At 51.4% G+C, this 15,456-nt stretch overlaps 1 protein-coding gene and 1 long non-coding RNA gene across 3 annotated transcripts in view; one reads left to right on the top strand and one right to left on the bottom strand.

Annotated features, from left to right (window-relative positions):
• Positions 1–10,601: 10,601 nt before the first annotated feature.
• Positions 10,602–11,091, bottom strand: LOC115347042. The gene is made up of 2 exons (XR_003925352.2): positions 10,821–11,091; positions 10,602–10,711 (listed from the first exon to the last, which is right to left on the bottom strand). It is a non-coding gene; the product is annotated as an uncharacterized LOC115347042 (long non-coding RNA).
• Positions 11,092–12,272: 1,181 nt separating this feature from the next.
• ST6GAL1 (ST6 beta-galactoside alpha-2,6-sialyltransferase 1) overlaps positions 12,273–15,456 on the top strand; it is a 49,258-nt gene continuing 46,074 nt past the window's right edge. Inside the window, exon 1 of one of the 2 annotated variants that reach the window (XM_041126470.1) lies at positions 12,273–12,391. The gene's annotated coding sequence lies outside the window, so the exon portion shown is untranslated. The remainder of the gene's footprint in view (positions 12,392–15,456) is intronic. The other variant, XM_041126471.1, reaches the window with a different exon arrangement.

The following is a 15,456-nucleotide window of genomic DNA, read 5'->3' as shown; positions in this document are numbered from 1 at the left end:
AAAGCAGCAGCAATCACCTGGTGCCTCTAGTGTGATAATTGCAACCAGAGATGTGCAGGGTGGGAGGCTCCTGCCATGCTCGGCGAGTTGGAAAGGAGGCGATAGTTTTAAGTCAACACCGAGAGGAGCTGGTATCTTTGTTTGATTTTTCCATGTTGTGTTTCAACCTTCTGCATCAGGTGGTCCCTCCTCTGTATGAGGAGGTGCATCCTCTCTGTATAACAGCTGCCGAAGAGGATGCAAGGCACATCCTCGCCCTGTCCTGCTGTGGGTCAGCAGAGCTGAGCTGGCAGCTACACGTGAGGGGACATAGAGCAAAGGGTTGTTCTTCAAACCAAGGTGTGCAACTGCTTTGCAGGCATGGCCTTCTGCAAACAGGTAGTCGTGCTCTACAGCTAAGGTCAGGTGGCTGGCAACCAGGTTGTGCAATCCTCCGTGCCAAAGGACAGTCACGGCTGCGGGCTAGAGACCTCTTTGTATCAAGGCTGTTTGAAGAGGTAACCACGCCAGCCATTAATAAGGTAGCTTAGAAAAGCCTCACTGTAGGCAAAGGCAGCTTTGCACCCGAACTGGTCAGGCCAGTGCTCTGCCCTCCTGCCTTTGCTACCACGCTAGCAGACTAACTGGGGGTTTGTTTCTCCTGCACCTCAGTACTAATTGGAAAGTTGTACTTGAGTTTCCTGAGCATTGCGCACAAAAGCAGCGAGGCGTTAAGGGCCACCTGCTAAGAAGATGCTGTGTGAATGCTTGGGAGGCATCTGCAGACCCTCACTTAAGCACTTCTAAAGCAAACTAGAGCAAATGGCATGGGCGAGGTGTGTTTAGGAGGAAGGAGGGCCGCATCCCAAATGCTTTGCTTGTTACTGGAGTATAAATCATTGTCTGGAAATTCCTGTGCATATATTATCAACCGGTGACATCTTTATTTGCCCTGAGTCCTTATTTATCTGGGAACCCAAGGCCAGAGAAGAATCCCATATGTGTTTTCCTTCAGCAGTATAAACATCACTTATCTCTTGCCTCAGCTGCATGCTTTCCAGCAGGCTGTGGTCCCCAGAGTCGTTACGGTGGTTTTAGGGATACTGTGCTTTACCATAAGTGCTCTGGTTCTAGTGCTCGTCCTGCAGAGCAGGGTTCACCATCAACAGCGTTCAGCAGTGCTCCCCTACAGCCAGTTGCTAAAGCTCTCCTCTGCACCTTGAATCCTCCTGTACCAGCATGGGGAATGGTCCCTGCTGGTGCCAGGACAACCTGGCTGCAGCCGATTCCTCCTCATCCTCCCCTGCAGCATCCCCTCACCCCCTTCGGGAAGAAGGGAAGTGCGGGGGGATGCGGCAGGGCGGAGGCACAGGTAGCCCAGCCGTCAGAGCCTGCGTTTTGCAGGGCAATGGGAAGAGGGAAGGTTTTCTTTGGATCCTGGCCCCTGGGTGTAACCAGTATAACCTAGATTTCAAATATTTTATTTCAGTTACTTTGATTAGTTAACCCGCTGGTGTTTCAAAAGGGAAGCACTGGGTATCTGCTGGGTCTGTGCTATACCAGTTGCATGGCATTAGTGGAGCCACACTTCTGACAGAGGGGTAAAAATCTGTCTGGATGTGCTGCTCTTTTTTTTCTTTTCTGTTTTTGTCACCTTCTCTTTCCCAATTTTTTTCTGAGAAACCAGCATTCATATAGTAACTAGTGCTATTGGGCGAGTCCATCGTAAGCATGGTGAAGGACAGCTAGCTCTCTAAAAAAGCACGCAAGCTGTGAATTTTAAAGAGCGAAAACTTTCATTATCCTTGACATTTAAGTGGCAACACTGGGGAATTTTCTGGGAGCAGTGGGCAGGAGGGGCAGCCCCTTGCAGCAGAGGAGCCTGTTCTTGCTGGCGTAAGAGAACGGCAGGGCCTGGCTGCTCCCATGGCACCGGCCGGGGAGGTGCGAGACCCAAAGTGGCTGGTGATGCCACGACGTTGAGATGGTATCGAGGGGAACACTATATTCCCTCTGCTGTTGGCAGAGGCTGAAAAGGAACAGCCATCGGCTTGGGGGATATTACTGCCTTGTGTAAATCCGCTGCCGTTTGTCTTGCACTCTTAATTGGCGCCATACAGGCAGCAAACCCTGCAGGAGAGGTGGGTACCGGCAGCTAGGAAGGCGTTCGTGTGTTTACGTTTCTTTCCTACGACCAGGCTAGGGCAGCAAGCACGACTGTAGCCACATGGTGTTTCTTGTCAGAGATGCGGGAGTTGTGTGGTTGCCAGTCACTGGAGCAACAACAGACTTCTCCCCTTGGAGTATTTTGGAAATCAGCCCCCAAAAAGTGCATCTTTATGTTAAGTTAGAGTAATGGACTGGCAAGCTGTCCCAACAACCTCCATGCTATGCTTCTAGTAGAAGAAATTCTAGGTATTTTTTTAAAACACGGGGCTCAGGGTAAGCATGGTCTCAGTCCCAGTCCCCAGTTTGTCACATCAGGGCTTGTTTGGGGTAAATTCTGCTGTGATGCTACAAGTGCAGTGAAGTGTCAGGAGCATCGGTGCTCCTGGAAAGTGCCTTTCCAGGCACTGCTGAAGTAGGCACTGTGTGAGCTCTTTTAGTCCTATTTTGGACGTAGATGAAAAAGTCAGCATGCCGGATAGTCGAGTCCTGTTGGATACCTTGCCTTTCCTACTGTACTTTTTCAACAGAGGATTCAAAGTCCCTCTTGTCTTATGCATAGAATGGGTGCAGGACATGCTGTAATCAGCATTTCCAACACCCTTCCAACAACCTCTTCTTGCACTTCTTCAGGAAACCAACAACAAGACTGAACTTGAAAGAATTTTATTTGTTGATCTTAAAATCCCCTGAATAGCAGGCTCCAGAATCAGAATGGAGTAAACCTGAGTTTCCAATGAACCATCACAAAATCAGATACCAAAGACCTCTCACTACCCCATCAGTTCTCTGGAAATCTTAAAAATGCAGAATCTGTGGCATGTTGCTGTGTTGAGCAATACCTCGCTGGGACTGCAGCCGAACTTCTCCCACACACAAGCGTGGATCAACACATGTAAGGGCTGTAAAATCTGTCCCTGAACTTCTATGTTTGCAACTAAAAATGCAATTATTTAGTTTGCAGATCGGTTTGGGATCTCAAGGTGTAAAGTGTGTTAAGGATGCAGGTACACGTACAATAATTAAACTATACCCGGGAGAACCAAGGGGAAATTGCTAACTTTTAATGTGAGCGACCCATGCCAAAAACGTCCTGCTGCCTCCCTGCTAGGGATGGTGGAAGAGCCATACCCTTTCCAGTGCAGCATTGCACAACATCATGTAGCTGATTGCTTCAGAAAGAAATGTTACAATTTCATAAGTTCAAAGCAGTGTTCTGGATTTAAACTAAAGAAGGGGTCATAGGGTAACACAGAGTTTGTAGAAGCAGGCAGGAACAGCATACATTTGGACCTTTTAAAGTCAGTTGCCTTGTCATGAGTTCACTAAAAAGGAAGGTAAGCAATGACTTCTTTTCTTAATTTCTTTTCTCACCTAATACATCCTTTAATTTCAGTCCTGCTGTAGCGAGTCAGACAACTCGATCAATCGGCATAAGAACACCCTGCAGAAGTATGCAAGCCTTTGCAAGGCCCCTCATCGCTGACTCTCTTTGCTATGGACAAGGAACTGGAAGAGGTGATGCCCTCTGGCAAGCAGAACCAAAATCTCTGGTCCAACCCAAAGCACTGCTCCCATACACTATGATTGATCGCATGGTGGGTACAAAAATACTCTATGGTCCAGATGAACCTGGAAACGGCGGTTTCTGCTGAGGTCGTCTTTCTCTGTTCAGTGTGTGCTGAGTTTTGTTGTATCTTTAAAGGTTTCTTAGACTTACTGGGTTGAGTTCAGCTCAGATAAGCTCCTAATTCTTCAACTCTGCACATACATACACCAGGCAGAGCATGAAGTAGCTACACTGGATCCACTGTTTCTTAATTCTGGGCTGGGCTGGAACATCTCCTCTATCGGAGGAGGCTCGTAGAGCCTCCTTGCATTTGTCTGGGACTCTGAGGAGTGGTGGGGAGTTGTATGTCCTGATGAGAACTACCTGGAAATGTTCTATTGAACTTATTTTCCAGTTATCTAAGTTTTCTGCTGGGTGTTTCAGGGTTTTTTTTTCCTAGCAAACTTAAGAAAAATATTTTTATTAAAGTCCATCAAGAAAAACACTTTAAATTGAGTGGTTTCCATGTTGGAGTTCTTGGTTTTTATTAAAACATTATGTTATCACTAATGGTAGGTGCTGACAGGATTGGCTGAAGTGTCTGATCTTTTTTTCGGGGGTCTGACTCTGGAGTTCCTTGTAATGAAACAGTTTAGTGCATGCAGTCTAGTTACTATAGACTGTCAATCAAACAGGATGACTCAGCCAGCCCCAGACCAAGCTCATTTAATTTTTGAGCCATGCGGTTTGTTTGCATTTCATGGTGGGGGACAAGAGAACAAAATTAAAACTCGCCTGGAAAAGCAGCTTCTGGCTTGGAATATTCCTCTGGAAAAGAAAAAAAACTTCTGACATGGTCACGGTGCCCTGATGTGCTTTTATCTTTGACCCATGATGGTTTACAGTACAGAGAGGAGAGGCAAGGGGTTTGGTGTGTTACTACAGGGCTGTGCAATTCACCTTCTTGGGGAAGACTGTTGCCTCCCCCCGCCAAAAAAAAGCCCCCCCCAAAACCAAACACTAAGAAACCCCACGCAGTGGTAGACCAGAGCCTGTGAAAGCTCTTCACTTACTTCAATGCAGTCAGGCAGATTTGAGCTGATTTTTGCACAGAAGCAAACTAAGGGCTGCTCTCCAGGCTGGGCCAGGGAGGCAGGCAGCGGTGGGCGCGGGCAGGCTGCAGGCAGCTCCTTCTGCAGCAATTGCCCAATTGTGGCTAGCTGGAGCAGGGAGCAGCATGAGTGACTGCAAAAATCAGTACTTGTCAAAGTCCGGATTACCGTAACGAAAGCGAAGTTTGGGGGCTAGCTTCAACCAGAGTATGACTGGGGACTGCTGACCGTCATGTCTCAGGTGCGACAGCTGCCCTCCCGTCTCTGCAGCTCTTCTGCAGGCAGGAAATCTTTAAAGGATGGCCACCGACCTCTGTTGACCCAAAGGAATGAATACTGACCATGCAGTAGCTACAGGCATCTGCACTCTTCCTGCTAGCCTGAAAAAACGAGCATCCACGAGAAATAAAACAGAACTCTGCAAGGAGTTGTCTCTTGTCCATGAGCCTGGGCTGGGGAACACGGCTCTTGTCCAAAGAAATTCCTCTTGCCCATCCTTGACCTCCCAGGCTGTTGGCTGCCACCCAAGGAAGACCTCCTCCTCCTCCAGGACACTGATGGGGCTGTGGTACGCCTCACCTCTGGGAAATGAGTTTGTGAAAAATTACCAGCACTCCCCCATCCCTTTCTGCTTGTAACAGCTGCCTGTGGGAAAACCTGATTACCTCCTGCTGGTAGGTCTATGGCCTGCAGGGCAGGTGGGACTGGACTTTCTTCCAGAATTATGATATTCCTTTAGATGTTTAAGAGGTAATTTAAAGATGTTTCAGTTGCATTTTGAACTTAATCAGTCTACAGATTGGTTTTTGGAGGACAGCAGGTTCTGTAGCAATAGCAAGGACCTCAAGTTCTCCTGCTGAAGTTGTGTAACGTGCATGATCCTTTTCTGCAGAAAAGGAGTTCCTTGTTTTCTTAGCTAGGAAGGCTAACTTAGCCTTTTCTCTTTTTTTTTTTTTTACCATAATCAAGATAATAAGGGGTGGGGGGAAAAAAAGTCATTCATATAATCTGGTTCTGCTAAGTTTTAAAGTACATGAATTGCTCTCTTACCTAAATAATGCTCAATGCCATTTTCTTTGCCATTTTATACTTGCAAAGTGCTGAAGACATGAGCAGCGTACGTAATCGTGTTAGGATGCTGATTGCAGGAATCCTTCTAGGTGTTAATTGTTCAGACTTGAACCTTCTCTCCCATGTGAAGAAAACAAAGCAAATGCTACCTGCAGTTGGATAGTCACTATTTTTAGCTTGGCTGGAACATAACACCAAAGGGCGTGGTGTGATTTTTCTCATCTGTGCATTGCCGTGCCTCACGAGCTGGCTTTTGAGCACCCTCCTCCTGTGCCGGTCTGGGAAGAGGTTGGAAGTGAGCGGGGCTGGGTTACCTGTGTCTGTGCATAGTCGGCTCCACCCCACTGCTGGGCCTACAGGATTGCTGGAAAATAATAATCACAGCCCAGTGAGATTATAAGACAGTATACATGGGATTGTGCTGCGCTCAGGGCATGGCATGGGGCCCCGGAGGCAGAGGACTGATGTGGTCAGTCACCCGCACCAAGACCGCATCTGGGAAAACCCCAGCTCCCATGACCTGCCACACTGGCTTTTGCTCATACCATTTATTAGAGGCCGGATCTTGCAATAAATCCAGCACCCTGCCAGACCCTGGTAAAAGTCAGTGTCTGGACAGAGCAAAGAGTGAATGTTGCCTTTAATACATTCCAGGTATTTAAATTGATACCTTTCCCCCACGCTTTGACTTTTCCTGCTGTGCACAGAGGCGAACCTGGACCGTGCCCTGCGGCAGGGTCAGCAGCAGGCAGCAGAGCAGAGGTGCATCCCCAGGGAGCTACGTACCGGCACAGGATCCAGCCCCCTCTCCCACCTCGGATGGATGAAAGGAAGATGCAACTTCACAAGCTGCTGTACCAGCCTAACCTCTCTGCTTGTGCAGATAGAAATTGGAGAAGAAAATGCGGCCCATCGGCTGCTGGGCTTCATGCTAACCCATTCCTGGGCAGAATCCTGGCTCCAAGTGAGATTTTGCCTTCTTCCATGTGTGGCAACTCAGTGACACAGAATTTTCCAGAAAAAAAAGGATCTGCCTTTTTTAGCTCAGGCTGTGTGTGGACTTGCATTTGTAACGTTGTCTGCAACTGCAATCTGAGACAATTGAACCTGCCTAATTGCTGCTGTGTGTATATGCTGCACGCGTGCCAGCGGGGATTATACATCCTTCCTTCTCGTTGCTGTTGCTGCCTGGGGTCTCCCATTTCTCTACCAGTTAAATGTGTCATATTTTCATTGAATAGCAACGTCCCAACACTAAGAAGAGATAAACACAACACGGGCATAATGAATCATGGGCTCTGGTAGACTTGCTCAGCCCCAGGAGACCATCTGGAGCTGGCCAAGGGATGAAACACTGTGGCCTAACTCTTGTTTTTCTTCACTTTTGCCTGGAAAGTGCACCCACGGGAATTCAGAAAACAAGACTCATCCTGCCTGTGCAAGAATCCAGGATCCTGAACAGGCCAGGAGGAGGAACGCACCCGGGAGGGCAAGGGGGCTGAGTGGCATCGCCCTCTGCCCTGCCCAGCACCCCTCTCCGAGGAGGGGGCTGGCTGCTGCCGCTGCCTGGGGAGGTCTGGCGAGGGGCTGGCCGGGCACTGGTTCTCTGGAAAAAGCCTTGATCACTGCAGCGCATGGCAGGCTGAGCACGGGGCGGTACCAACACCCTCTGGTGAGGAGAACAAATGAAAGGGAGAATGCGGACAGAAGTGCACATGTACAATACCATGCAACCCTCTCCCTCTGCTCAGGCCAGGGTAGGCTTCAGGATAGACATCAGAGATAAAGCCTGACTGGAGAGGAACCAGATGTGAACAGCAAGAAGGACCAAGGAACTTGGAAAGATGACCTATGAGGGCAGACTGAGCAAACTGGCACTGCTAATCCAGAGGAAGGAAGACTGCGGGGACTAGTTAAGCCTTTAAGTATATAAACGACTATCAGAGAGTAAGGCAGTAAATTGTTGTCCCACTGGAGATAGGGGAAAAATTACAATAATAGAGATTTTTTAAAAGACATCAAGAGAAACTTTCCAACTGCAGGATAAATAAGCCCTTGAAAAGATACAGGTTGGAACATCTCCATCAATAGATAATTTTAAGACCAGGTTAGACAAACCTTTGTCAAGAATGCAGCTTTGGGCAGCAAGGATGGACAACATGGATTTTGGGGGTCTTCTTAATTTCAATTTTTTTTTAGTTGGTTTCACTGTGTCGAAGCCAGAGGCTTCAGAAGAAATCTTCTGCCATTGCATGGGGTGAAGGCATTCACGCACGTCCCAAGTGTGGTGGGCCTTCTGTGCAACTGGTCTGCCCAGCATGTGTGATTTGCCTGCAATGCCAGGAAAGCCAGATTAGGCAACTGAGGAGATGGCAACTTTTGTCATAAAGTTATTAAAGCTTTGATCAAAGAGTTAAGGAATTGAAGCTGTGACAAAATATTTTTTTCATGTAAAAGCCACTCAAACCCACCTTTATAGGCCTCTCAGTAAGGGAGTCTTTGAGGAAGATTCCTTTAAACAGCCCCATAAAAGCATTATCTATTGTTCCCGTACTTCTAATATTAGCAGGCACAGAGCATAAATATTAATCACTTCATTGAGTAGCTGTGTGCTCGTCTGTAACATTTCCAGCAATGCACAGGTAAGTGAGCCCCCTCCCTGCTGAGACAGTCATGACTAGAAGTCCCATAAATATAGCCGTGGGGGCAAAGCTGTCAGCCAGCAACCTACAGACCTGCCTGCTGCTTTCCACTAAAGCCACCAAGGGCACTGGAAGCGGAACTCGATGGAGAATCAGTAACGCCGGTACATGCAGCAGCAGCTGCTGGTGCTGGAGGTGGTACAAGAGTCCCTGAACTGGCCTGGGAGGTGGCTGGGACAGGACACGAGCATGCTAGGGCGAAAGCCTTCTTTTTAAGTTGTTCCTCTTTTGAGGCTGCCCATCTCTTTGGAGTGACTGTGACTCCCAACGCATACCCTGTAACTGCTTGTTCTTCTGCAGCGTAGGAAAAAATGACTTGGACGAAGATGCTGACACCGGCTCTGTGCCCTAGAAAGAAGCACCGCCAGAAGGTAGGAGTCATGAGCGTGAAAAAGCCAGTACAGCTCAGCATATCCCTCTGGAATTTGGATGTTCTCCCTCACTCCCCCTGTGGTCTCCTCTGCTGCCTGCCCAGGGGCATGGCAAGGCAAGAGGGTGAGGTTCACCCCGCGGAGGCTTCTGGGCTCCAGCAAAGATTGCTTTCGGTTATCTGCAGATTTTGTAAGAGCTTCCAAAGGTAGGGGAAGGTTTCCCTCCACCATGGGTGGTCCCTCTTCAGGCACCGTCATGGTCTGAAACTTCAGTACAGCGAGAAGGGAGGGATGAACAGTGTCAGCAGGCGAGGGGGGGATGTGCTTACAGTGCTTTGGGGATCTCTGTACCATCCGGGCAGGCAAACTTGTTAAGTTATGCTCGCACCTTCCTGCAAGCAGCGCAGCGTAAGGGGAACCTGAGATGGAGCCGAGGACCTGTGAGAAGGGCACTTCTGCGAGAGGGGAGTGGGTAGAGGGAGAGGCAGAAAGCGAGCCCGTGTGTTACTGACCTGGGGCCACCGAGGGGGAGCAGGGCAGGAGGCTTTTGTCCAGCTCCTTGCACTGACAGCAGGTAGCTACCTCCATGCAGTCCAAGTGCAAAAGGACTGGGAAGATGTTCAGTGAAGGATCTCAGCCTAGGCTAAGACCTTTCTGAGCAAACATGCACATAAACATAACACAATTAGTGGTAAATGTGGGCTGGCCAGCTGCCCATCTCACTTATGTCCCTACTCAAAAGAGCTGCGGGAACTCATCTGCCTTCAGGTTCAGCATATATGTAAGGTTTAATCAGCATTTAAATGCTGGGAAGTGCCCTAAACCATTTTGCCTATGCAGGAAAGTGTCTGCCTGCTGTGAAACCCTAGCTCCAGTGCTCGTGCTCCAAGAACAGCGCTCTCGGCCAAGGGTCCTGAAGGGCACTGTTGTGCCGGCAACTAGGCACCATGCAGCCACTCGCTCACTCCCCCCCCACACCCAGTGGGATGGGGGAGAGAACTGAAAAAAAGTAAAACTTGTGGGTTGAGATAAAGACACTTTAATAGGACAGAAAGGAAGAAAGTAATAATAATGATAATAACAATAATAGTAATAAAATGACAATAATAATACAAGAATTGGAATATACAAAACAAGCGATGCACAATGCAATTGCTCACCACTTGCTGACCGATGCCCAGTTAGTTCCCGAGCAGCGATCTGCCCCTCCCAGCCAACTCCCCCCGGTTTATATACTGGGCATGACATCACATGGTATGGAATATCCCTTCAGCCAGTTTGGGTCAGCTGTCCTGGCTGTGTCCCCTCCCAACTTCTTGTGCCCCTCCAGCCTTCTGGTTGGTTGGGCATGGGAAGCTGAAAAATCCTTGACTTGTTACTAAGTTGTGTTTATACTAACTGAAAACATCAGTATGTTATCAACATTCTTCTCTTACTAAATCCAAAACATAACACTATACCAGCTACTAGGAAGAAAATTAACTCTATCGCAGCCAAAAGCAGGACAGGCACGGGGTGCCCTATGGAAACCTGGCCAGGATCCGAGCCCCGCGCCCCAGCCTTGCCCAGGCAAGCAGGCTCTGCTTCCCTGATGCTCCCAAGCAGTGCATCAAACTGCTTGCAGGAAGCACCCTATCCAGCCCCTCTGCAGCCGGGGAGAGGCACCAGCACTCGGCTGCATCGCACACGGAAGCCACGTCTCCCCCTTCGAGTCTCCCCCAGGCGCCTGGCTCAGACTGGTACCAGCCGTAACGGGAGCACCTGGGGAGAGCACAGTGTTGCAACGTGAACCTGCATTCTGCAATAGCGCTGCGGGTTAATTCTTTTCTGGGGGTTTATTTCAATTTTCTGGGGGTTTATTTCAACATACTTTATGTGTCCTTGCAGATGTTTCATCTTTGATGTCAAGAGAGCCCTTGGGAAGACCTTACTCTGGTGGGAGTGGAGAGGTCCACATGCCGGGGAACATCAGCTGCTGCCGAGGTGGGAGTAATGCAGAGTGAGATGCCAAATTTGGACACAAACTTGTAGGATGCGACCCCAGACCAGAAGCTGACTCCTTTCAAGGTGGAAAACCATGGATACACCCCAGAAATGGTTTGCTTGCTCTTTCCAGTTGAGCAGTGGAAGCGCAGCAGCCAGGGTAGGTACAGTGTACTGTGTCCTGCAGCCCTGATTGCCCCCCAATGGGGAATGGTGCCAATTTAAGCAGGACCCGTGTTTTGGCTTGTGTGGACAGGGTCTCTCCTGTTCCAGAGTTCAAGCTTTTATGATAACACTAATCATGTTAGCTTGCCTGGAGCCTAATTAGTACGTAACTTGGCAAAATGTATTTGCACGCACTGATCCCTGCTCGTGCTTGCGTGTTTGACAAAGAAATGGAAGACGCCAGCAAGTGGTTAAAAGCCTGAAACTAGTTTAAGCCAGAAAGTAGCCGTGAGCCCCATTTTCTGTGCTGTGGGCGGCCCTCAGGCACGTGCCCGGCACCACCGGCAAGCACGGGTGCTGGGGCTGGCCCCGACAGAGCCGTGGGCCGGATGGCTCTCCCGGGGGTGGCAGGGAAATAAGGTGCTGGGGGAAGCTGCCTGTGCCTTGCTAATGAAGTATTGATACATCTGCATCGTATATTCAAAAGAAGGCTGTAGTGATCGAGATAGATGGCAGCTTTGCTGGAGCCAGTCTCGGTGTTTATAATAGGGGTACGATCGCTTTTTGTGTGTTCCCAGAAAAAAACCTCCCCAAAGGCAGGCGGGCAGGGAAGGGCGGTGTGTGCTCCCGCCCAAGGGTTTCTGCAAGGGGACGGGGAAACTTTCTCCCAGGCAAGTACGACAACCGAGCAAGACCCTCTCCCCTGGCGCGCTCCTCCGTCAGAACAGTGTCACCGGTCACAACGGGCACCGGTCGCGCTGCAGCCTCGTTAACGGCTTCCCGGGGCAAGGACGCCTCCGTTACGGCGGGGGATGGGGAGGTAGGTGCGGGCGAGGAGGCACCCCGCGGGAAGGCTCGGGGCTGCTGGTCACGGGCAGCCGTTGCTCTCCTCCGCAGCTCTGCCATGGCGGGAGGAGGAGGAGGAGGAGGAGGATGCTGCGGCGCCGCTGCCCTGCTCTGAATGCCTGGTTCTTTCCAGGAAAGCAGCCGCCCTGCGCTTCTGACCCGTGCCAGCCCCCCCGGTACCGTTCACCGCCCAACACCCCTCACCTCGCTCCTTTCCCGGGGCGGCGGCTGCGGGCAGCGCCCGCCGGGGGGCGGCGGGGGCGCGGGGGGCGCTTGCCCCGTCCCCGCCGGAGGCAGCCGGGCTGGCGGCGGCGCCTCCCCCCCCCCCCGGCGGCGGCCGCGGCCCCCCCCGCCCCGCCTCGCCTCGGCGCAGCGCCGCGCGGGGGAGCGAGGCTTAAATGCCTCGGTCGCGGCGGCAACAAAGGCGGGCGGCGGCGCTGGACGGCGGTGAGTGACGGAGCGGGAGGGGGCGGCGGGGCCGGGGCCGGGGCGCAGGTGCCGCGGGAGGGCGGGAAGGGCCGCGCCGCCCCCAGCCCGGCCCCGCGGCCGCTCGGGGGTCTCGGCGCGGCCGGGACGGGGGGCGGCTCCGGCGCGGGGGGAGACCTACGAGCGGCGGGCGGTCTCGAGTGAGCGGCGCGGGGCGCTGCCTTGATTGACAAGTGCCAGCTCAGCTGCGGCGTAACTTTATTAATTTCTCTTATGATTGTTGTTTTTTTATCCGTATAACCCCATAAAGATAAACTCTTAAGCGGTAGCTGTTTATGGCCGTGACTGCCCGGGCTGCTCGTGCCCCCTGCCTCGGCCGGACACCGCCCCCGCGCCCCGGCCGCTGCCCGGGCTGCTCTCCCGGGGCAGGGGCGGGAAGCGGCGGGGCCTCGGCCCCGGCCCCGGTCCCGGCGCCGCTCGGCGGGGCTTCGGCGGCAGAAAGCCCGGTCGATCCTGGCCGCGGAGCCTGCACCGTGCCGGCACCGGGGGAGGTCGGGCGGGGGCATCCGTGGCAGATAATGCCAACGAAGAACGTACCCTATGCCTCCAGCCCCTTCCTCTCTTCGTATTTGTGCTTACTCTCGTCTGAATGTAACTGATCCTTGCTGGCGCGGGTCAGTCCGCACGGACCGACGAGTTGTAGCAAGGGGTATACACTGCGAGCAATTTTAGAAGTAGCTAGATTCGGTTTTAATAGCTCAGAGCAGGTCAGACTGCAGAGAGGAAGAATAATGTTTAACATGTTTTCTGTGTTGCCATGCACTAGTGTTTTCTTTCGGGGCAAATCTCGGTTGCTGTATTTACGAGCCCCCCACAAATCGGGGCGGTGGAAGGGGACCCAGGGAGGTGAAGGAATGGAAACTGCTGCCGCTTGATGATGTTTCCATAACTGCGTGCTGCAACTGGATCTAATCACTGACAGCGTCAAAACAAAAATAATCTGAGAGGGAAAAGGTGCCGTTGCGGGGCAGCTGGGTGTAGCAGGAAATTTTCTTGGCTGTGAGGGAGTGAGAAACCAGAGCTGCCTGTTAATGTGTGAGGAATGAATCTAACTTGCAATGTACAACTCCTTCCTTAGCAGCATGCTCACTGGACTGCACTTGCCTAAAAGGTTGGTAGCTAATCTAACGGGATTTTATAACCCTGCTTACACAAAGGATTGCAGAATGATTTTCCTGAGCTGGGATAACCTTAAATGTGGGGGAGCACCGTGATGCACGCCTGCGCCATCCTCCTGCTCTCGGAAGGGAGTCAGTGGAAGGAGACCCCAGCAGCGTGGGACAGGCTTACCTGAAGTGTGTTACCGAGTGGGAAGAAGGCAGCTTTCTGTCCCCAGCTTTTGCTGCAAAACCTGGTTATTGCCCTTAGTCGCGCGTCTTGGAGAGCTGTCCTCATCTGCTGGGGTCCAGGACAAGCTAAGGTAACAAGGACACATGCCTTGCACTTCATAACGGTGCCCTTTTGCCTGGGTCACCGTGTCAGGGAAGGTTTAAGTGAAGCTTTGAGTAACTGAGGAGTTCATATAGTCTTGAGTGATGCTGAATGTTCCCTGGGAGGAAGAATATTCCCAGGAAAAATCTTCCCCAGAAGGCCCCTGGGACAGAGGCCAAGAGCATCTAATGAGGCAAACCTTTACTATTAGCTGCAGCTTTTGCTGTTGGAGGGTGAGGGCTTTGGGGGGCTGGAGTCAGCAGGCACAGGGACCTCCGAGGGCAGGCAGCCTTTTTCCAGGTCTCCTCTGCTCTGGGCAGCCCATCTCCTTGCCTCGGCATAAGCCGCTGCTTTGAAGGTGATGCAAGTGCCGAGTCTAGACAAATCATCCGTTTTCTTCTGGCGTAGCTAATAAATCGGTTTGCTGCTGCTGGAGGTGATGGTGCTGCAGAGACGAGCAGCTCCGTGGTGCCGAGGTGTGTGTGCTTGGGGAGCTCCGGCACAGCCGCCGTGAGCGTTGGGGACAGGACAGCCTCGCGGGGCTGCACCTTGGCTCCAGATAAATCTATCCACTGGCTTTCTTTCCTTAGTTTTATGGTCGCTTCCCTTAGGTGGGCAAAATACTGTGGAAGGAGCTCTGTTTTGGGCTGCGTTCGTACGCAGCAGCGGTGACTTAGTGTGGGCTTTGTGGGTATATCGTGGGGTCCTCTGCCTAAACGTGTGCCTCTGGCAAAAGCAGTGACTGGCCTGAAAACGGAGATCGACACCCCGTGCAGTGAGCTGCCACATTATCGGTGGTGCTGCAGCGCTCAGCTGGGCATGTATGCATCTCTTGCTGACAGCCAATGTGAGGTTAAATTTCAGAAAACAGGAGGCATACGTGATCATCTCTACGCAATTCCTGCGCAAACAAATGTTTGTTGATGAGGCTTTGATAAGCAGGCTGCTTGCTCTGTTGGCTACTGTTTGCAAATATTCTGTAACTTGGTTAAAACCAAACTGCAGAAGTGGAGGTGCATCGTTGTTCACCAAGACCTAGTTTTCTAGGGACAAAATAGGCAAGTACTTAAATCTTGATTTGAAGCAATTGCTGGCAGATGCCTGTGTCGCAGAAGCTGGAAATGCATGGGCGGAATGAGAGGTGCCACTATGAGACGGCCAGGGGTGGTCTAATGAATGGCAAAGCAGACGCAGCCAGTAATGTTTCTTATCTTTAACTGTGTCCTTGAGACCATGGTGCAAGAGGAACTTGGCTGCAGAAGCGGATTATTGTATATTCAGAGGCTTATTTCCCTGCCTGCCTCTGTCAGAGCATAGGTGACCCACTGAAGGGCAGCTCTTTGCCGAAGATAGCGTGTGCATGACGCTGCCCACGCAGGCATCTTAACCACAGACACTAGGGAAGCACACGTCTCTGCTTCTGCATTGCTCCAGGCTGGAGGAAGCCGAGGATGATAATGGGTGCTGGCCGAAATCCACATCAGGTTGTCCTGCCCTTTGCTCTCAGGCTGGCTGGCACAGAGGAAATGTTAGAACTCAAATTCTTCCACCTCCTGTGCTCCTGTGCTTCTCCTGACCTGCTTGCTCTGTTGCAT

This window comes from Aquila chrysaetos, chromosome 10 (assembly GCF_900496995.4).
Source record: "Aquila chrysaetos chrysaetos chromosome 10, bAquChr1.4, whole genome shotgun sequence".
In the NCBI taxonomy this organism is placed as follows: Eukaryota; Metazoa; Chordata; class Aves; order Accipitriformes; family Accipitridae; genus Aquila; species Aquila chrysaetos.
Note: the sequence above shows the minus strand (reverse complement) of the source record. Positions and strands in the feature narration are given on the sequence as shown.